The sequence below is a fragment of the Cynocephalus volans genome, chromosome 10 (assembly GCF_027409185.1).
Source record: "Cynocephalus volans isolate mCynVol1 chromosome 10, mCynVol1.pri, whole genome shotgun sequence".
Classification (NCBI taxonomy): domain Eukaryota; kingdom Metazoa; phylum Chordata; class Mammalia; order Dermoptera; family Cynocephalidae; genus Cynocephalus; species Cynocephalus volans.
The window spans coordinates 11,177,093-11,200,730 of record NC_084469.1 but is presented as its reverse complement, the minus strand read 5'-3'; the positions used below and the strand labels follow the sequence as shown (position 1 = coordinate 11,200,730).

Sequence of the window (23,638 nt, the reverse complement as noted above, 5' to 3'; positions counted from 1 at the left end):
TAGATGAATCTCAAAAGTGTTATACTATTGAAACATGGAATACAAAAAGGATTGCATACCATTTTACTCATTTTATGTAAAGCTCTGGATAAGGAAGAAATACAAAGACCAAAAATAGATGAGTAGGAAGAAGAGATTGACAACAAAGGGGTAGAAAGAAACTTTTTGCAATGATGGTAATATCCTATATTCTGACAGTGGTAGTGGTTACATAATTGCATAATTTGTCCAAATTTATAGAACTCTGCACACAAAATGTAAATTACAATAAATGTGAATTAGAACTCAATGGATGTAACTTAAAAACAATAATTTTAGAAATGGAAAATCAAGTTCATTTTGTCAAGTTCTTAATAGAAGATTTGACATAAAAAAATGAAGAAATAAAAGTTAAGACAAATTGATGAAGTGGGTAATAGAAAAGAAAAGAAGATGAAAAGATTAACGAGGTCCAAAATTTACTAAAAATTAATTTCAGAAAGATGGAGATGGTTAAACAAAGAGGAAGAACTTAACGAAATAATACAAACATATTTTCCAGAACAAAAAACCTGAGTTTCCATATGAAAGATCTCATTGGAAAGAATAATAAATGAGAAAAGAATCAGAGCAAGTCACACCATAGTGACATTTTAGAATAAAAGGAAGAAAGAGAAAATGAAAAAAATAAAATAAAATATAAAAGTAAACCAAACAGAACTTGGAACATATAAAGAAGATGGTATTAAAATTGTGCTCATCCTCTTAAAGGCAGCATGCAGCCTCATAAGAAATAACACCTTGAGATTTCTGAAGAAAAAATATTGTGTTACAATTCTATATACAGGTATATTACAAATCAAGATAAACATCTTCATAATATAAGGCCCCCCAAAAAGTTTGTCACTGAAGCTTAAGAAGCTAAGATATCCAGGAAACAGGAAGTTCAATAGCTGAGAGAGGTAAAGAGAATTCCAAGGTTGATGATGATGAATCTCGTATTGAGACTATGCATGCCTCGTGAGCAACCAGTTGAGTTTGGAGCAGGGGTGTTGAGAACTTCAGAGGGAAAATATACAGGTAAAACTTTTTGGAATGATAACATTTCACCATTTTAAAAGTAGTGTTGAAATTCTATTAGAGACATTGGGAAGAATTGTTTATAGATAACAGAAAACTAGGAAAATTAAAACTTAAGGTATTAACTTAAGGGGAAAAAAAGTTGTTTGTGCCATGTAATGAAATCTTAGTACTAACACAGCTTGATACAGTAATGAAAAATATTTACATAGTCAAAAATAATGTAAATGCTGTATACTGTTTTAATGCATGAATAAATTTGGGGGATGGGGATGCAGAGTACATAGTGTGATAATGCCTGCTATTCTACAATGGGCATCAGTAAGAATTTAATAAAAAAGATAAAGTAAGAGTGTCAATGTAAACTCCAATATTAGCTAGAAATAACAGAGTTAAGTATAAAATGTATCAGATAAAAGACTGAAAGAGGTTGCCCTTGGAGAGCCAAACAGTGCACATAAAAGAAAGCAGGAGAATATTTTTACTATACCTTATAATTTTATTTAATATATTGGGAGGATTGCTAAAAATTTCAGTTTGTCTCACATCCCTAATACCTGAAATCAAATTACACATGGTTCAGAATCAGAATCAATTCAAAATCTTTGCTTTGCTACTACTGGTTATGGGATTTTGAGTAAATTGTTTAACTTAATTGAGCCCTACTTTCTACCATTTAAAATAGACAGTACTAATTTAATAGGCTGGAATGAGAATTGGATGAATAGAAGAATGTAAGGCCTCATTCCAAAAAGAAGTCCAGCAGAGCTAATCATACATGTCACTTCTATTTCTGAAGATTCTCCTCTTCCTATCCCAACATAACCCACTTTTATAAATTTATTTATTTGGGCAAAGTCTGAAAGCTCATTTTAAATTCAGAACTTTGTGCAACTATATTTTAAATAAAATCTCAATATAAACAGTTTAAACTTAAATTTTTCAGAGTGAAGTGCACCATTAAAAACAATATATAAAATGAATGTGGAGAGAGGCACCAAGCCAGAGAAGCGGAAGTTCCACGGAGACCACACGCCCTGCAGTCCCAGCACATAACCCAGTAAGTAGGCCTTATTGCCACCGCCCAACTCCATCCCCAGTCCAGCTGAGTGCATTTGGATCAGAGAGGCACCCAGCTGGAGAAGTAGAAGCTCCATGGAGACCACAAACCCTGTAGTGTCAGCAAGTGACCCAGCAGGTAGGCCTCGCCACCACAACCCAACTCCATCACCAGCCAGGCCAAGTGCATGCTGACCAGAGAGGCACATCCCCAGAGATGCCCAAGACCCAAGGTGACCATGCACCCAAGGCACTAGTGGGAAACCGAGCAGACACTGAGGCAGCCATACCAAATTGGCAGCCCCAGCAGCATCCTATCCAGACAATAGTGTTGAACCAGTGGACTGTGAAAACCCCTGCCAAGATGACTAAACAGAAAAGGAAAGATTCCAGAAATATGAAAAATCAAGAAAGTATACCACCAAAGGGTAATAACTCTCAAGCCCGAGATCCTATAGAACAAGAAGCCTTTGAAATGTCTGACAAGGAATTTTGAGTGATAACTCTAAGGAAACTAAATGAGATACAAGAAAACTCGGCTAGACAACACGATGAAATGAGGAAAAGTATACAGGACCTGAAAGAAGAAATGTATAAGGAAATCAATGCCCTGAAAAAGAATGTAGCAGCGCTTGCCAAGCTGAAGAATTCATTCAATGAAATAAAATACACAACATAGAGTTTAACCAGCAGGCTTTCAGAAGCAGAAGAGAGAACTTCTGACCTTGAAGATGGGTGGTTTGAAATAACCCAGGCAGACCAAAAAAAAAAAATAAAAAAGAAAAGAGAAAAGAGAATTTAAAACATTGAAGAAAATCTAAGAGAGATATCAGACAACCTTAAGTGCTCAAATATCCAAGTCATGGGTATTCCAGAAGGGGAGGAAAAGGAGTTTGCATTGAAAACATATTCAACAAAATAGTGGCAGAAAACTTCCCAGGTATAGGAAAAGTCACAGATCTTCAGATTCAGGAAGCTCAAAGATCCCCAAACGTATTCAACCTAAAAATGTCTTCTCCAAGACATGTTATAGTCAAATCGGCAAAATTCAAAGACAAAGAGAGAATCTTAAAAGCTGCAAGAAAGAAGCCTCAAATCCACTGTAAGGGAGCCCCAATCAGACTAACATCAGACTTTTCATCACAAACCCTAAAAGAAAGAAAGGAATGGGATGATATATTCAAAATACTAAGACAGAGATGGCCAGCCAAGAATACTCCACCCCACATGGCTGTCCTTCTGAAATGAAGGGAAAGTAGTACATTTCTCAGACAAACAAAAACTGTGGGAGTTCACTACCACGCAACCAGCCTTACAAGAAATTCTCAAGGGAGTACTGGGATTGGTACCTGAAAAACAACTACCACTGCCAGAAAAAATCAAGAAAAATCAAAACCCACTAGTATACTAAAAATGGCATCCATGAAGAGAAAACAAACAAACAAAAAAGGCTATCTACAACTCAAGGAACCAACTAATACAGAAAACAAACAGTAAATTAGAAAGAAAGGAAAAAAAGACACCTAAGACATCCAAACAAAAATCAATAAAATGCTAGGATTAAATCAACACTTTTCAATAACAACTCTTAATGTAAAAGGCTTAAATTCCCCAATCAAAAGACACAGAGTGGCTGACAGGATTAAAAAGGAGGACCCAACTATATGCTGCCTTCAAGAGACCCACCTCACCCATAAAGACTCACATAGACTAAGAGTGAAAGGATAGACAAAGATTTACCATTCAAACAGAAATGAAAAACGAGCTGGAGTAGCTATTCTTATATCTGATAAAATGGACTTTAAACTAAAGACCATAAAAAGAGATGATGAGGGCCACTACATAATTATAAAAGGATTGATCCATCAAGAAGACATAACAATCATAAATATATATGCACCCAATGTTGGAGCAGCCAGATTTATAAAACAAACTCTACTAGACCTAAAGAAGAAAATAGACACTAATACCATAATAGCAGGGAACCTGAACACCCCACTGTCAATATTGGACAGATCATCTAGGCAAAGAATCAGCAGAGAAACACAAGATCTAAACAATATTCTACAGCAATTGGAATTGGCAGATATCTACAGAACATTCCATCCAACAACCTCAGAATATTCATTCTTTTCATCAGCATATGGATCATTCTCCAGGATAGATCACATGTTAGGTCACAAATCAAGTCTCAACAAATTGAAAAAAATTGGAATTATCACATGTATTTTCTCAGACCACAATGGGTTAAAATTAGAAATCAATAACAAACGAAATTCTGGAAACTATACAAACACATGGAAATTAAACAACATTCTACTTAATGACATATGGGTCCAAGAAGAAATCAAGCAGGAAATCAAAAAATTTATTGAAACTAATGAAAATAATGATACATCATACCAAAACCTGTGGGATACTGCAAAAGCAGTACTAAGGGGGAAATTTATCGCATTAAATGCTTACTTTAGAAGAATGGAAAGATGGCAAGTGAACAACATAATACTCACCTTAAAGAACTAGAAAAACAAGAACAATCCAAACCCAAATTTAGCAGACGGAAAGAAATCATTAAGATCAGAGCAGAAGTTAATGATATTGAAACACAAAAAACAATACAAAAGATCAGCAAATCAAAAAGTTTGTTTTCTGAAAAGATAAAAAAAATTGACAAACCATTAGCACGGCTAACTAAAAAAGGAAGAGAGAAGATCCAAATAACACAAATTAGAAATGTAAAAGGTGATATTACAACTGATATATCTGAAATACAAGGAATCATTCGAGACTACTATAAACAACTATACACCAACAAATTTGAAAATCTGGAGGAAATGGATAAATTTCTGGACACACACAAGCTCCCAAAACTGAACCATGAAGACGTAGAAAATTTGAACAGACCAATAACAATAAAGGAGATTGAAGCTGTTGTCAGAAGGCTCCCAACAAAGAAAAGCCCAGGACCAGATGGATTCACAGCAGAATTTTACCAAACATTCAAAGAGGAATTGACACCAATTATTTACAAACTATTCCAAAAGATTGAAACAGAGGCAAACCTCCCAAACTCATTCTATGAACAAACATCACCCTGATACCAAGACCAGATAAAGAGAAAACTAAAAGAGAAAACTACAGGCCAATATCCTTGATGAATATAGATGCAAAAACCCTCAATAAAATACTAGCTAACAGAATACAGCACACACATATGTAAAATTATTCACCACGATCAAGTGGGATTCATCCCAGGGATGCAAGGTTGGTTCAACATACGCAAATCAATAAATGTGATACACCATACTAACAAAATCCAACACAAAGAACATATGACCATCTCTATAGATGCTGAAAAAGTATTTGATAAAATTCAACATTTATTCATGAAAAAAACCCCTCTATAAGTTAGGTCTTGATGGAAAGTATCTCAACATAATTAAAGCCAAATATGATAAACCAACTGCCAATATCATCCTGAATGGGGAAAAGCTGAAAGCTTTTCCTTTAAGAACAGGAACTAGACAAGAATGCCCACTCTCACCACTCCTATTTAGCATAGTGCTGGAAGTACTAGCCAGAGCAATCAGAGAAGAGAAGGAAATAAAGGGCATCCAGATTGGAACAGGTGAAGTCAAACTGTCCCTGTTTGCAGGTGACATGATCCTATATATTGTACAGCCTAAAGCCTCTACGAAAAAACTCTTGGAGTTGATAAATGATTTCAGCAAAACAGCAGGATACAAAATCAACACACAAAATTCAGTAGCATTTCTATTCTCCAATAGTGAACATGCAGAAAGAGAAATCAAGAAAGCCTGCCCATTTACGATAGCCACCAATAAAGTAAAATACTTAGGAATTGAGTTAACCAAGGATGTGAAAAATCTCTGTAATGAGAACTACAAACCACTGCTGAGAGAAATTAGAGAAGATACAAGAAGATGGAAAGATATCCCATGCTCTTGGATTGGAAGAATCAACATAGTGAAAATGTCCATACTACCCAAAGTGATATACAAATTCAATGCAATCCCCATCAAACTTTCAAAGACATTTTTCTCAGTAATGGAAAGAACTACCCAGACATTTATATGGAATAACAAAAGACCACGCATAGCCAAAGCAATGCTGAGCAAAAAAATATAGCTGGAGGCATAACACTACCTGACTTTAAACTATACTATAAATCTATAATAACCAAAACAGCATGGCATTGGTATAAAAACAGACACACTGATCAATAGGATGGAATAGAGAATCCAGAAATCAACCTACACACCTACAGCCATCTGATCTTTGACAAAGGCACCAGGCCTATACACTGGGGAAGAGACTGCCTCTTCAGCAAATGGTGCTGAGATAACTGGATATCAATATGCAGGAGATTGAAACTAGACCCATACCTCTCAGCATATACTAAAATCAACTCAAAATGGATTAAAGAATTAAACATACACCCTCAAACAATAAAACTTCTTAAAGAAAACATAGGAGAAACACTTCAGGAAGTAGGACTGGACACAGACTTCATGAATACGACCCCAAAAGCTTAGGCAACCAAAGGAAAAATAAAGACAACCAACAGAGTGGGAGAACATATTTGCAAAATATACATCTGACAAAGGATTAATATCCAGAATATACAAGAAACTCTAACAACTTTACAAGAAAAAAACAAGCAACCCAATTAAAATGGGCAAAAGAGCTAAATAGGCATTTCGCAAAGGAAGATATACGAATGGCCAACAGACATATGAAAAAATGCTCAACATCACTCAGCATTCAGGAAATGCAAACCAAAACCACAGTGAGATACCATCTCACCCCAGTTAGGATGGCTAATATCCAAAAGACTGTGACAATAAATGCTGACGAGGTTGCAGAGAAAAGGGAACTCTCATACGTTGCTGGTGGGACTGCAAAATAGTGCAGCCTCTATGGAAAATGGTATGGAGGTTCCTCAAACATTGCAGACAGATCTACCATATGACCCAGCTATCCCACTGCTGGGAATATACCCAGAGGAATGGAGATAATCAAGTCGAAGGTATACCTGTTCCCCAATGTTCATCGCAGCACTTTTTACAATAGCTAAGTGTTGGAGCCAGCCCACATGTCCATCATCAGATGAGTGGATATGGAAATTGTGGTATATCTACACAATGGAATACTACTCTGCTATAAAAAAGAATGAAATACTGCTATTTGCAATGACATGGATGGACCTAGAGAAAATTATATTAAGTGAAACAAGTCAGGTATAGAAAGAGAGCTATAACATGTTCTCACTTACTTGTGGGAGCTAAAAATAAATGAATAAATACGCAAACAACCGGGGGTGGGGAGGAAGCACAACAATTACAATTCCTTGAAGTTGATACAACAAGCAAACAGAAAAGACATTCTTTGGAGGGAGGGGGTAGAGGGAGGATTGAGGGAGGTTTTGGTAATTGGCCACAATAATCAACCACATTGTATATTGACAAAATCAAATAAAATTTTAAAAAATTAAAAATTTAAAAAAAATAAAAATAAAAAAATAAAATGAATGTGAAATAACACAGAAATAATGTTTTTCTATAGTACTGACTTTTAAAGCAATATATTATATGTGCATACATGATTACAGAAAGAAAAACATTATTGAATCAATATGAAGGTGCTATCCAAAATGCATTAGTTGTTTACTTTGGTTTGTAAAATATGAAATAATTTTTCTCATTTTATATTTATGTATTTACAAAATTTTCATTACTAAATTTATTATATTTATAATCAGAAGAATATAAACTTTGTAAGGATATTAGTGTTTTAAAATCACTTCTTCCTTGAACATGAATGATGTCAAAGTAATACTGATTTAAAAATATGAATATCAGTTTTTGTGCATATGATTATTTTAATTTACCTTATTTTTCAACCCCAGTTTCTTACATGTCTAGAATAACTATAGACACATATTTTTAACTGAAAGCGGTCGAGCTGATGCATTCAACTTACACACCAAGGAGGAGACTTGAGTTAGTAATTAAGCAATAATAATCAAGGCAAATTAATGACTGTCTCAGAAAGTTCATTGCCGTGGGCCATTACCCCTAGTATAGCAATTAATTCCCAAGGAAATGCCCTATGCTTCAGAGGTCATTTCTATTATCAGAAATTATCAGAAATAAAATCACACCAAAATGTTCATTATGGAAAAATAGTCATGCTGTTATCAGTCCTGTGATGGTTAATTTTATTGTCAACTTGGCTGGCTTATGGAGTCCCAAGATATTTAGTTAAATATTATTTTGGGTATGTCTGTAAGGGTGCTTTTGCATGTTTTAATATTTGAATATGTAAAGCAAATCGCCTTCATTGATCGGGATGGCCCTCATTCAAAGAGCTGGAGGTCTATATGGAACACAAAGGCTGACCCTCCTCTGCTGAGGAGAAACCTCTCCTGCCTGACTGCTTCAAGCTGAGGTATGAATAAGTCTTTTTGTGGTCTTCAGACTCTAACAGAAACGTCACCTCTTCTTCGGTCTCAAGCCTTGCCAGCATCCAGACTTGAATTTAAATCATTGGTTCTCTTGGTGCTCAGGACTTCAGACTGGCTCTGGAACTATACAACAGCTTTTCTGGGACTCTAGCTGGCTGACTGCAGATCTTGGGACCTCTCAGCATCAGTAATGATGTAAGCCTTTTTATTAAAATAAATTTCTCTCTCTCTCTCTCTCTCTCTCTCTCTCTCTCTCTCTCTCTCTCTCTCTCTCTCTCTCTCTCCTCTCTCTCTCCCCCCCCTCTTTCTCTAAGTCTATCCTATTATCTCTCTATATGTATTAATAAGGGCTAAACACACACACATCATCCATCAATTCTGTTTTTCTGGAGTACTCTGATTAATAAAATCTCTTTCTTTGTGTATGTAAAAAAAATAAATATTGAAAACACACACACTCAAAAAATTTACCAACTAGCAATTTCTTAAGCTCATGAATTTCATTAAATTTTTCTTAAAATTATAGTTTAAAATTCTTCTAAAAGAAAGAAGAAACTAATATATATTCAGAATTAATTATGTGACAGGTGCTTTAAATATATTACTTCAATTAATTCTAAAGCTAAATGGAGAGAAGTAGGTAATATAAAGCACCTTTTACAGATGAAAATGTAAGGTTTAACCAACTTTCTCATGCACACACGGGAAGCAGTACTCAAGGGGTCTGATTCCAGCTTTTCTAGCTTCAAAATCCATGACCTTTCTATAGTACCACTGCAGACTTTTGAAAGATTCCTTTTTAAATTAGCTTGTGACAAGGAATTCTTGCCAGAAGCTTAAAAAACAAAATTTTTTAAATGGTTTAGACCATCACCATACTAATATATACCGAGAATTTAAAGAGTCAAAACACATTTATAGTTAAGTTCATTATCAAGTAATATGTCGAGAGTATGCATAGATATATTTTGAGGGGAAATTGATATTAACACCTAAAATTTTATGTATTGCAAATATATCAAACTATAGTAAAAAATGAATATGATATTAATGTGCTCTTTGAGGCATAATTTTGGGCCATGGAAATAGGATATGAAAACAAAAGTAGTGTAATTTTCTCCCCCAAAAAAAATTATAGATTAATTTTGTGTCCTTGAACATTTGTATTTATTTCTCACTTTTTGTTAAGGGCCTCTATTTATTTTTATAGTTACACAAAAAGTAATTAGACAATGGTTTACAATTAAGTATGTGTAAGCCTTACCTAAGCCAAACTCTTAAATCAGATATTTAGGGAGGAAGCATAATGTTTGTTAAAAGGTCAACATATCAAGTGGCTCTCCTTTAGGAAATATAATATTTAATTCAATATTTATGCATTTGCAGATAGCCAGAAATGATAAGTTAGAGAATATCGCTATAGATCAGGGCTTCAGTAACACTTATGGGAGTATAAAGGACATTTAGAAATGACTACCAGTGGGTGACACTGTTGATCATTTTATGTACATATACACATATACATATATTATCTAAGAATATCAACAAATAAGTAATCTATATATTTTTAACTTTTAAAAACATTGAAAACTTTTTATTCTTTTTCTTTGCTTTGTCAGGCTTGCTTCCTTTTTGAAAACATGCATGAAACATAGTATATTTTTGTGTAGGTGAAACTGAGGTTGCTAGAGGGCTGTTGGCACAGATTGAAACCAAGGAGGAAAAGAGCATTTTTCATGGCAGACTAGTGCTTGTTAATTAATTCTCATTTTATTGCTCAGTCATGTATATATCTCAGGAGGGATACTATTGGAGAAATGAGAAATGCCTTAAGATAGAAATTTATTCCATTTAATATTTGTTTTATTTGCATGTTATTTGTTTTATTTTCTTTTTATTCTTTAAGATACTGTGGTCTAGATGCCAAAGATCTGTAAGCAATAGTTAATATCTAGTAAAAATAAGATTATTGGAAAGAAATGGACTTTAAGTACATTCATTTTACATGGAAAATATAAATAGCTTTTATCTGCTAGCCTCAATTAGTGTAACATCCTTTTCCCTTTGATATTGTACCCTCGATATGTTAATCTAATGCAACCTTTGCAATTATTTCCATTCCATAGCTGATCATTTTCTCATCTATTCAAAATGTCATGCTGTCTTGTCTATCTCTGCCATGGACACACTATGACCCTTATGATAGCAGGCTCTTCATCAAACAACATCAAAATCTCTGAGCTGACCCAGTGTTCAAGTACAGATTTAAACCTAAATAGTAGTTATTAACTGTCTATTCTTGCCTAATTCAATCTCATGTTGTTATGTGTTATTCTCACAATAACCCTGCAAAATATTTTTTAAAATATTTTTAATATATTATTTTAATATTTTGTAGATAAGGTATTTGAGTACCAGAGACAAAGTGACTTAATCCTAGTTGAATAAAGATGCTTTTTAGAAAGACTAAAAGCATAATACATGTTTGCAAATTAAATCACAGTCCCTAGGTATAAAGACCTGACTGTAAAAGTGATCTTATTTATTTATTTTTTATTTTTTCTGACCAGTAAGGGGATCGCAACCCTCGGCACGGTGTGGTCCGCACCACGCCCAGCCAGTGAGTGAGCCAGCCATCCCTATATAGGATCCAAACCTGCGGCCTTGGAGCTACCAGCGCCTCACTCTCCTGAGTGAGCCATGGGGCTGGCCCATCTTATTTCTTTTTTTAAATAATAAGCACAAGCTAAAGTTTACTTATGTATTGACATGTGAAAGAATCATAGATGCATTGAGTTCTACTTTCAGTATTTATTAGGTATAAAGTTCGTTCCTTCCTTCTTTTCCTTTTTTTCCTTCTTTTATCTTTCTTTTTTTCTTTAATATCTTATTTTAATTGCCAATATTATGTCTATTTAAGAATAATGCTTCCCCTAATTTTATAATGATTCTACACAATACCTTTGCTTTGGGTGGGGCTACACCAAATCCTTGTCTTGGTACTGGGCACACAGGTCAGGCTGCCCGTGCCCTTTCCAAAAGAAACCACTCAAAAGACAAATGTTTGTGAAAATGGAAGTCAGCTTTTATTCAGAAAGACAGGTGACCTGAGCAGAGATGTTACACAAACCCATCTCACTGGTAAACTGAAGCAGGAATGGCCAGACTGAAGCCATCTCAAAGACTCAGATTCACTGAGGGGTTTCTAAAGAGGGGGCCAGCCAAGGGAATGGAATGTAGGAATTGAAAAGCAGGAGGGAGGGGGGATGTGAGCTGCAAGGGCTTCATGCCGGTCTCCAAGCAGTGTCTCAGGTGCAAAGTCTCACCAAGACTCTGGGTTCTGCTCTCATCTGTCCTTGATGTTATCACAGGGTCCTGCTGAAGGGGAGGAAACAGCATAGCTTTATTGATGTCTTCCTTGGTTTCCCACAGTCTGCAAGTTTGAAGCCTTGGCACACTGAAAAAGAACTTTATATTCATGTAAATAATCTTATCTTGCCCCATAACCAACCTTTAAATGATCAAATAACCATGGGAAAGAGGAAACTCAGAAAAATGCATGCCAAGAAAAAAACTGTGTCCTTTTAAAGTCTGCCTATAGCCCATGTGGTTTTAGGTCCCAACATGGCTTCAGTCCGGCTCTCTCCAGCCATCTATGTCCCCTTGTGCCAGCCTGGGTAATCAGAATCTCACATTCCTCTGAAAAGAAAAATGTTTTAGAGGTAGGTAGCCATATATTAACATCTTCCCTTGGACTTTTATCCTCCACTACTGGGAAAGCCACTCTATTATGGCTGCTATCTTAAGCCATAGAAAGAATCGAAGTTGGGAGTTGCCGATGGCAATCTTCCCATCACTCAGACAAGAAATACTCCCAAGAAATAAAGCTGAGGCTGAGAAAAGCAGAATGCATTGATGAAATGGGCAGAACCTTGATCCTGCTACTCCTGAAGAAAATCTGCCTCGGGACTTTTGATTACACAGGTCATCAAAGTTCTATTTTACTTAAGGTATATTGTGTTGAATTTCTGTAAATTGCAACTTAAGGACTCCTGACCTATTAAATAATTAGTACCTGGAAGTCACATGTTGTCAGAAGTAAATCCAGGAATGAGGGTGGCTAACCTGTGAAGAGGTAGGGCAGTGAGACCCTGGCTCAGATTAAGGAGTTTTTATTGTACTCTACAAGCAGATAGTTTAACTGAGTGTGTCCATTGCCCATTGTTTCTGTAAAATCAGATCAAGTGCCCGTCCACACTGGAAATTTAGGGGACTTGGGAAAATGTTTCAGAAGGTTGGGGTCTTTCTGCAATGTCCTGTAAAATCTCATCAAAAAAATATAGAAAGTTACAGTCTCAGATGACCTGTTGTTAAGCAAAAAAGTAAACACATTGTGTGTTGCTGTAAAGATTCCTTCAATCTGCAATTAAGATTGTGCAAGTCATAAAATCATGCACACTTCTGGACTGTAAAACAAACAAATAAAAAAACAAAACAAAACAAGAATAATAAGCTCTGTTTCTAAGCTAAAGTGGGAAAAAAAAAAGATTTAGGAGACACAGAAAAAATGGCTTTTGCAGTTTGATGTACGTATTCAGTCACAAGCGTAAATGAAAATTTACTGTACTTCTTGGGCAAACTGATTGGTTCATATATAATAACATGACAAAATCATGACAGTCAGGATTTGAATTTTTTTTCTAGAGCTAATAAGAAAGATGATTTTTTTCTCTTGGTCTGTATGCCGTTAGACCTAACCTTAGTTTTAGGACTTAGACAACCATGTCACAGACCTTGAGATTTAAGGACATATAAAGGGTCACAGTTTGGCAAAGGGTAGGATGTGGTGAGGGCAAAGAATTGTTTGGTCTTAGAAAATTGAGAGAATGTTGTGGCTATTTATGAAAAGAATGAACACAGAAAGAAAACACTGTTCCATAAAGAAAGAGGGTCTGGTTTTGTACATGTTGAGTTAAAGGGGTCTGCGTGATATACAAATGGAAATAAATGTTTATATAGAGATATGAAGGTTGGGATCTGACCAAAATTGAGCTATAGTCTGATTCCTTCATGAATAATCAGGATAAAATTATAATTGAGATATATTCCCCATCTACAAGGTTCCATGACTTCATAAAATATTCTGGCAAATAACTGAATGATTCATTGAGGCACAGCATGAAAATCATTCCATTCTGTGGAACATGCAAGATGCTGTTACAACACGTAATTTAGACTTGATGGAGTAAAGTCTTCTGGAAGGTTAAGTGGAAGTTAAAAGAAGTGAAGGATATTCTCCATAGGGAGGATAGCATGTGTAAATAAATATACAATGGCATAAAGCAAACCTATGTTTCAAATAAAGCTTGCAAAAATGAAAGTGGAAGGAATGAGGTTGGAGACAATGGCAGGAACTGCATCATGAATGGCTTTTGTGCAAAGCTGAGAACGTTAAACCATACCTTTGAAAGAGTAATAGTCATCGACACATTTAAAGCCACGGCCAGCTTGGCATTTTAAAGAAAATCTAACTTGAGAAGCAATACAAGGTATTGAAGAGATTTGATGAGATAGGAATAGAAGAATTTAGTTCACCTTCTTTATGTTTTATTATAATCATAGGTCAATTCCCATTGCATGAGCTATGAATCTATCTTGCTAAATTAGAAATCCTAGCAGATATGCAGGGAGAAAGAAATTAGAAGGAAAATACTGTCAACCTTCCAGGAGTCAAAAAATTTTATACAATAATTAGAGATACTGACAAAAGGAACCTCCTGAGACTGGAGCATCGGTTTCTACATTTGTTGTAAGTATGAGGAATGAGAGAGTGTTATTTCAAACTGTTATGATTAAGGTCTTAGGGAAGCTTCAGGAGATTCCTCGGAAAGGCCTCAAGTGACAGGTGCTCTTCATCAATTTACTGGCAATCATTTAATGCTTGCAACTTACCTTATTGTTACTCTCAATAAATGGGGACATTGATATTCAACCAGTAGTGACTGACTGATCTATCTACATATAAAATGTATTCTTTTTTCACAAAATTTACTTCCATGATTGAATGAGGTAATGTATATAAAGTGCCTAGTTCATAGTAGGTACCTGATAAATGTCAAATATAATGCGGAGAAGAACATCAAATAAAATTAATGTATATTTCTAGAGGAGCAAGCAACGTTGCTCTAGTGTAGCTGGGAAGAGGACTCCACTACTGAGGGTGAATTTCAAAGATGGTCCTTACGGTACTCTTAAGTAGGAGCGATGTTGCAATAAAAACGAATGATGTTGGGTCAAGTCAAGGGTAACAGAGATAGATAAAAATAATGTGTGGTTTTTGATAAAGACAAACAAAAATAATGATCCCTTAGTGTCCCAAATTATGAAGTTGTTTTACCATTTTGACACTAAGCCATAGTTAAAAATAAACTACATTTTGGCATGTTATTTATTCTTAGTCCATGTGTCTTCTAAGTATTCAAACACAAATAGCATACTAAAGACTTTAATTTTCAAGTGGCGTCAGTCTTTTTTTTTTTTTTATCCAGAGTTACTTTATTCTTTACCCCTTTTCTGCAAGAATTTTCTATGTTTTTTCTTACAATGTAAAATATGCTTTTATAACCCTTGTAAGATGTTGATAGTAGAGAATATCTTTTGTATCTACTCTGAATAAGTCTTTTAATAAAAATAATACTTAATTTATAAAAATTACTTTTGAAAGGAAGCCATTTGAAAAACCTAATTTCACCTGCAAAAAGGAATACATCAAAGAGTAGTACCAACATAACATTTATATTGTAATACTAAACAAGATGTCTATAAACATGAAAATAGATGCTGGGTCTATATAAGGCTTCATTCAAACATATAAGAACCAAACAAGAAATTCAAATATGTCTTAACTCTTTCACAAGTAAACGGCCTAGCTATTGCATCCCAATACTAAGTTACAGGGACTTAACATCATAGACCGTGCTGTGCTTAAACAATAAAATGAGCCAAGGCACCCAGCTCAGTCCCTTCATTTTACAAATTAGAATTAATACGCTCAGAAAGACTATGTTGTTTCCCTATAAGGACTCATGCAGTTACTCTCAGAATCCTAACTATCATACAGTTCTCTTCTAATCCCAAATCATAATTCAGAAGTGAATACTGACAATATATAAAAAGATGATATTGTCATGAGACATAAATGTTATCCTGGGGAAACCAATATTTGCAAAATATTTATTTTTTGTAATCAGAGAAAGTGTTAATACGAAAGTTAAAAGAAGAGATTTTGACTCCACAATGGCCAAATAGTTCTCAACTAGAGTGATGAGTGGGAATCAAGTTCTTGCTTTGTCATTTATGGACATTAAGGCATTAGTATTGGTCTTAAAACTCAGAAACTTGAATTTTCACATTTGTGAAATTGGGAAAATAATGCTTATGTTGATTTGTTGTGAGAAAGAAGCCAGATAATTTTTGAAGAAGTATTTTAAGGAGATAGCAACATTTTACAAGTGATATTGCTCTTTACATTCTCGCTTTTATTTGTGCTATCATTAGAATGGTTTTCAAATAAAATATTTGAAAATCACTAGCGAGATAGCTTTTAGGTGCTTTGCCTCCCCAAGATCTATAAGCCACTTTAAGGGGTGGTGACATTTTTTGCTTACGTTTGAAGGGGATAGAAACAAAGCACCCCTTTTTGAAAAAGATGGTGTATTATATGGCACATAGAGCACACCAAGGAGATAAGGCCTTTGAGGACGAAGCTTTCTGCCACGGCTTTTGGTTCAGTGGTATAAAACTAAGCTGGGTCACCAACTCGAGATTCTTAATTAAAAACCTAAACTGTTGTCCAATACATTGTTGCAAAACTAAGTGAAGTTAAAAATAAATCCCTGTTGAGGGAACATAATAAAACAAAACAAAACAAATAACAAATCCAGGCTCCTCAAAGAAGAATTTAGATTTGTCACATCAAATCAAATGTCATTTGTCCTGCCTTGTGCATGTTCATTCCACACATTTGAGTGGGTTTACAAAGCTCTGGCAAAGGAGACAGTTTTTCATTTCTCTTCTCTCTCTCTCTATGATAGCACACACACACACACACACACACACACACACACACACACACACACACACACACACACAACATGCCCAAATCCAGTCAATTATGCAGTTTGTGTGTTTCTTCTGTGTGTGTGTGTTTATTTGTGGGAGTGCACAAATATTTTTTTCCGTACTGTATTATTGCCATAAAATTCCAGATGTTTTCTCCAACTTCTCTTTGCCAGGTTTGATATTTACATTGATCATTTAACAGTCTGGATTGTTCCCTCATATACATGTTCATACATATCCAGATTTAACTTTACTGTGAGATCTGGGAAGATAAGTGAGAATTAACATATGCTAAGCACATGCACTCAGGTAATGTGCTAGAATCTTTTTAAGCATCAGTTTAACAAATCTTTGCAGCTCAATGGGAGAACTAGGATCCTTTGTATTTTCTGGCTGAGAAAGCTCAGTGAGGGTCAGTCTTTGGAGTATGTATCTCAAGATTATAGAGTAAGTAAGCGAATGACAGATCTGAGATTATAACCCAGATTTGTTTGACTTCAAAGAATGTGCTCTTCTTGCATTTATTGTGTGATATAATAACGTCCCTTATTTGAACAGTGTTTGAGATCCTCCACAGAGTCTGAAAGATGGAAAGAGCCATGCCTAAGAAAAAAACAGGGAGCACATTGCCAGCTACTCTTTTCATCTTCATATATCTGTGTTCTATTTTATATGGCTACTGTAAGAAATATCCACAAACTTAATGATTTAAGACAACAACATTTTATTCTCTTACAGTCCTGAAAGTCAAAAGTCTGCAATAGGTCTCACTGTGCTAGAATCAATGTGTCAGCAGGGCTGAGGATCTGCTGTTTTGCTCCTGGCAGCTTCAAAAGGCTCTCCCAGTCCTTGGCTCTGGACCATCTTCTTCCACCTTTAGAACCAGCAACAGCAGGTGAGTCTTCACCTCACATCGGCCCAACCTCCTCTGCTGTAGGAAGTCTCCCTCTGACATGACTCTCTCTTCTGCCTCCCTCTTCCACATTTTAGGATCCTGTGAGTGTTTTAAACTCACCCAATAATACAAAATAGTGTTCTCATTTTAAGATCTTTAATCACTTCTGTAAAGTCCTTTTTGCCATGTTCAATAACACATTCACAGTTTCTGGGGGTTAGAAGGGATATCTTTTGGGGTAGGGACACCATTCTACCTATCACAAAATCTTTCTAAACCATGACTTTTGCCAAAATATTTCTGTACACTGAAACTATCAAATGTTCTTTGTTAACTGGAGAATACAGTCCAGATGCTACAGATATGCATGGTTCTTCTTACCCCTACCCTTTTGATTCTGTTTACTGTGATGTTTTCTGCTTCACCCCAAATGTTTGTATTCCACCATACCAAAGTCTTTGGCCTTTTACACTTTCTCATGTTCTTTCACATATCTATGTCTTTGGGTGCTATTTCCACTGTCTTAACGGGCTTTTGTTTCCTCTTTCCAGGGACGATGCTTTCTTATTCAGTTTAATTCTAATGCTTTCTCTTCTGCAAAGTATTTTTAGACTTACTCAGGTATATCGGTGTTTTCCTCTGTGGACCCTCAACAATTGGAGCAAACTTTTGTTCAAGCACTTCCCATACTGTTATGATTATCAACTTACATAGTTCTCTTTCCTACACTGAATTTAAATTCTGGGAAGATGGATATAGTTCTATTGATCTTATTCCCAATGCCAAGCACAGAAGCTAGTACTTGCAGATTTACATAAGAGGGACAGGGAAAAGAGTTTTATTACAATGAATTCTCTCAGACTGCAGAGGTTGATACAACTTACATGACATTCTTTTTGATCTCATAACAGTCATTTGTTGAAGCTGACTTTCTGCACCATTTCGTGTTTCCCCTGTTGGAGCTGTGGGAGTGCACAAATATTGTCCCTCATCCTGGACTTGTTAGAGCCATGGCTAACCCATGACCTGTGCAAAATATCCAGATATTTAGAACAGTTAAGTCATTAATTTTTTGTTATTGTTATTCTGTTTTACCATATTTAGGGCATTTCTCTGAAGACCAAATATATTTAGCACTTTTTAATTTATTTACTGGTATTTGTATACATATATATGCTTTTTTGAGAAGTGTCTGCTCAAATCTCTTGCCCATTTTAAATTGGGTCAATCATCTTTTTATTCATGTATTTTTTTTATTTGTGGGAATTTCTTATATTATCTGAATATAAGTCTTTTGCCATATATATGTATTTAGAATATTGCTTCAAAGTCTATGTCCTGTCTATTCAAAATATGTGTAGACACACATACACACATACATTTATAGGAATACATTTAAAATTACATAAAATTAAAATTATAGACAAAATGATCATGTGATTCAAGAATATTGTACCTTGTGTAAATGGAGAAATAGATGGGATGGGTGGGGGCATGAAATATTTTTTAAATGAATTTGTTTTTATTCTAGATATAACTAAAAGCTGTTGGAATGGGGCAGATGTCTGTCAAAATTGAATTTATGCTATTATATGATCACTCTGGTTTCCCCTAGGTAATTTTTATAGTGGAGAAAGATGGAAACAGAGACTGGTTTGGAGACCTTGCAGTCCTCCAGGCAAAAGATGACGATTTTCTGTACAAAGTTGGTCGAGTTGGACATGGTAATAAGAAGGATCTATTTTGGAGAAAGCACTGACTTTACACTGCATTGCACATAAGATGGATCGAGGCATTTCCCAAACCATGTACCAAGTCTACTTATCTGCCATGTTACCTGTGATGAACTGCTGCCATGTAAGCTCTGTATACCCAGCACCTTATATTCAAGGCTAGGTCAGCAATCTTATTTCAAGGGAAGTCTTTCCCTATTAGCATGACTGGCTTTAAAAGAATAGCCAGATGAACTAAGTAGGCCTTCTAAAAGATCTGGGTACTTTTCTTCCCAGAGTGTTTTGAAGCCGAGCGTAATCATGATACTGGGCTACTCAGCTCCTGGCTGGGCTCACCAAAATTTGGCAACTGGGCATACAGGTCCAGCAGCCTGCCCTCTTGTAAAAATGAACCACTCAAAAGTCAAATGTTGGTGAAAATGGAAGTCAGCTTTTGTTCAGGAATACAGGTAACTTTAGGAGAGATATTAGGCAAACCCACCTCTCTGGTAAACCTGAAGGAGAGTGGCCAGACTAAAGCCATCTCAAAGATTCAGATTTACTGAGAGTTTTTCAAAGAAGGGGCTGAGGGAATGGAGCATGAGAAATGAAAAGCAGGAGGGAGGGGCGTGAACTGAAGGATCTTCATGCAAGGTCTCAGGTGCAAAATCTCACCAAGCTCAGTCTGTGTTCTGCTCCCATCAGTCCTTGATGTTATCTTAGTGTCCTGCTGGAGGGGTGGAATTAGCATAGTTTTATTGATGTCTTCTTTGGTTTCCCGGGGCTTGTAAGTTTGCAGCTTCAGGCTGACTGGAAAACAACTCTACATTCATTTAGATAATCTCATCTTGCCCCATAACCAAGCTTCAAGCTATCAAATAACTGTGGGAAAAGAGGGAACTCAGAAAAATGCATGCCAAGAAAAAAACTGGGTCCTTTGAAAATTTGCCTACAGCCCACGTGGTTTTACGTCCCAACCTAGCTTCAGTCCTGCTCCCTCCAACTATCAGGAAGAACATGACAGATCCCATCAAACATGTTTCTGTTCTGAAATCCTTGAATACTTGTCTCTGTATTAGCCAAGGGTGATCTGATAGATCAGTAACACCAGGAACAATCTAACAGGGTGCTCATGTTTGCATTAGCAAACTTTTAAAAGGATTATGAACACTGCTGGCTGTTCATGCCAAGACATTAAATGCAGTTCTCAGCTTATGTTCAATTCTCCTTGGTTCAGAACATTTAAAATCTGCAAGCACAGGTTATACTTTCCCACCCATCCCTCACCACAATTTTATGATATGTCTTGGTAAATTCTAGATGTAAATGCTTTGAACAGTATTTCAATACTGCTTATCTCAGATAAACTGATTTTGAAAATAGTCCCTTAACAAGTGACCATGTGGTGAGGCATCAGTTGGTTCAGTAGTCCTGTCAACAAGAGTGGCCCTAGATAAAATGTTAAGATAGATTTTGGGTGGAGGTGAACAGTATGACTATTCTTACATCTTTGAATGCTTTCCAGAAGTTCTTAATCTAATCTTCAAAAGTCCAATCCTATTTGTCCAGTAACACAATAGATGTGTTATAACTATAGATAGTTCATGAATTAAGCTAAAGTAATAAAAAAAATAAACAAATACATTTCTGTATTTAGTTTTCAGTGATTGTTGCCTCACTGCTAGACAAAGCAATAGAAAAATGACTCAGCAGTCATGTTATACAATGTATTTCGAAGCAACCATCTAATCCTGTGAAAATGGCATTTCCCTTTCCTATGGGATCGACTCTCTTACAGCATCATCATCCTGTAATAACTCTAATAAACCGTTTCTAAGTGGTTGGCTTTCTTCCAGTTATATGGAAGATAGTCTGTGGCCTTTCACATAATTGTCACCAATTCTAAATAGCCCACATTTCCCTGAAGGTCTGTTTTTACAACATACTCTTCTATACATATTTATGTTTTAATGTTCATTTAAAAGTATCTGAAGCTTTTTTTTTTTTTTTTTCCAGCCAAAATAATGGGAGGGGGCATACGTATCAAAGGGGTAGGATGACCATGGTTAATCATGAGATCAGAGACAAAGAACCAGGAAGGGAAGGGACTAGGCCGGCTCTGGGAACCTTGGCAGCAAGAATTACTACTATTCCTTCTCCCTTGAGAGTCTCCATGTAAAGTGATTCAGAGCAAGTAGCTCCTAAGTTCTGTGCCCTTTCTATCCTCAGTTCAAATTTCTAAGAGAGAGAATCTGGTCCCCATCAAAGCCCCGGATCCTATAGCTCTATCCACGACAAGATCAAGAGGTACAGAAATGGCCATAGGACGACCTGTTCCGTGTCCTTAAAGCTGACCCTGCAAAAGAGAGAATGGCTGTAGCTGATGGCTGTTCAAAGAGATACCTCGCACAGATAAGCAGCATTCTAGGAGCTTTGCACACATTATAGCATTCAGTCTTCATTACCAAATTATTTTACAGCTGAGGAAACCAGGCTACTAGATACGTAACAACCAACCCAGAGAAAGTGGCAAAGCTAACCCTTAAACCCCACTCCATTTGACTCCAAAAGCTCTAAAAATATTTTTAAAATCCTTCTTAGTACACAGAGATATTTTCAAAGGTCACTGAAGTAATGTGGTTACTCGGGTTGACTGTATTACCATATACTGAATTGTGTATGAAAAAAAACATATTTACTGCCACATGTTTTGAAATGGAAAACAGATAATTTTCCAAACATAGGAAAGAGGGAACTGTCAAATCAAACAGTGTGTCCAAATCTAATTGTATAAGTTTAAAAAATCTTGTTGTATTTTAGTAAAAAATTTAAAGTAAATTATGTCATCAAAATTAAAACAATGCTTTGTTCCTGTGAATCACAGAGATAAAAGTAAAATTTGTGTTTCTACGGATATCTTAGGGATAGGAGCCCCCATGTTGGAATTTTGGTTAAATATACATTTTACTGATTCTAAAGATGCCTAAATCTTTGTAGATTGGGGGCATTATTTTTTTCCCTTTGCATCCTTGCAATCACTTCATATTTGTGAAAGGAAAGAAAGAGAGAGGTGGGCAGGAGGATAAGGTAGAAATAGTGCCTGAGAGAGGTAACAGAAGGAGAGACAGAGGAAGAAAGACAAACAGAGGAAGAGTGCACAAACTATTTTTCTTCACATTCTAATATAAGATTTTGGTTTATTTTAGAATGCATCCTAGCCGCTTTTAGGAACTTGAATTTGTCTCCTCCTCATGGTTCAGGCTTACTGCTCCCAGAAGAGTGAACTGAATTTCAGTTAACTTGAACTTCTCTCTTAAATTGGGATTACAGTGTGCTTGTAATATACCTCTGAGGACCAATTGGAATTCCATTTCTATGGAGATTAGATTGTAAGCTGCAACAAGGAATAATAAAGCAAAATACTAATGTGTTTCTTCTTTCAAGGACTGTTATAGGATAGGGCATTTTCCTCCACTTGCTGCGAAGTGTTCTTTCAGGAACTTTCACGTTGATTGCGTTTTGCATGGCAACACTGTGAGAACAAACCGTTTATTTGATTCACCGTCTTCATTACCACCCCAGTTATTAAAAACTGATGTTTATTTTTTTCCCTTGAGTTTACTTTTTCTTTTCCTCTTCTTTTTCATTTGTTATTTTTTCTACTTTCATGATTGTTTTGGACATTGCTAGGGATTTGTGCAAATCTGGGCAAAAAGCCAAATGAAAATATGAGAAGTAGGCCAGAAAAATTGGCAACTGAATGTTTGTTTAATGATTGGCTCCCTTAGAGAAATTTCTTTTGCTGTTCACCCGAATTCCCCCCTTCAAGTTTGGTGTTAAATCAAATTTCCAATAAATGGGAAAGTTATTGTGATGACATTATCCTACAGCTTTAATTATATTAGCTGTTTTGTATAATTGATGAAGAATTTTTGAATAGAGATGCTTCTGGTTACTGTGATACATGGACCTCTGTAGAAAGAATGGATACTATTTTGCTACGTAATTTACCTGAATTTCAATGATGGTTTTTTATGTTACCCTTTTGTATCCTTCCTAGTTCTCTATTCCCAGCCCCTTAATATAAAAATTAGTTAACAATGCTCCTGCACTTATCAATTAAAGTTCCTCCCAGCACTTGGAGGAGTTATTATTATCTCCATTTAACATATAATGAAAATAAGGCTTAGAAAGAATAAGTGACATGATCAAGATCACCTGTCTAGTGAGATATAGAGAACAGGAATCACAGAAAGTTAAATATCACCACTGGACTTGGAAAGTTATGAAGGATTGTCAAAAGTT

At 35.7% G+C, this 23,638-nt stretch overlaps 1 pseudogene; it reads left to right on the top strand.

Annotated features, from left to right (window-relative positions):
- Positions 1 to 23,638, top strand: part of LOC134386927 (E3 ubiquitin-protein ligase CBL-like) — a 153,713-nt pseudogene that overhangs the window by 4,555 nt on the left and 125,520 nt on the right.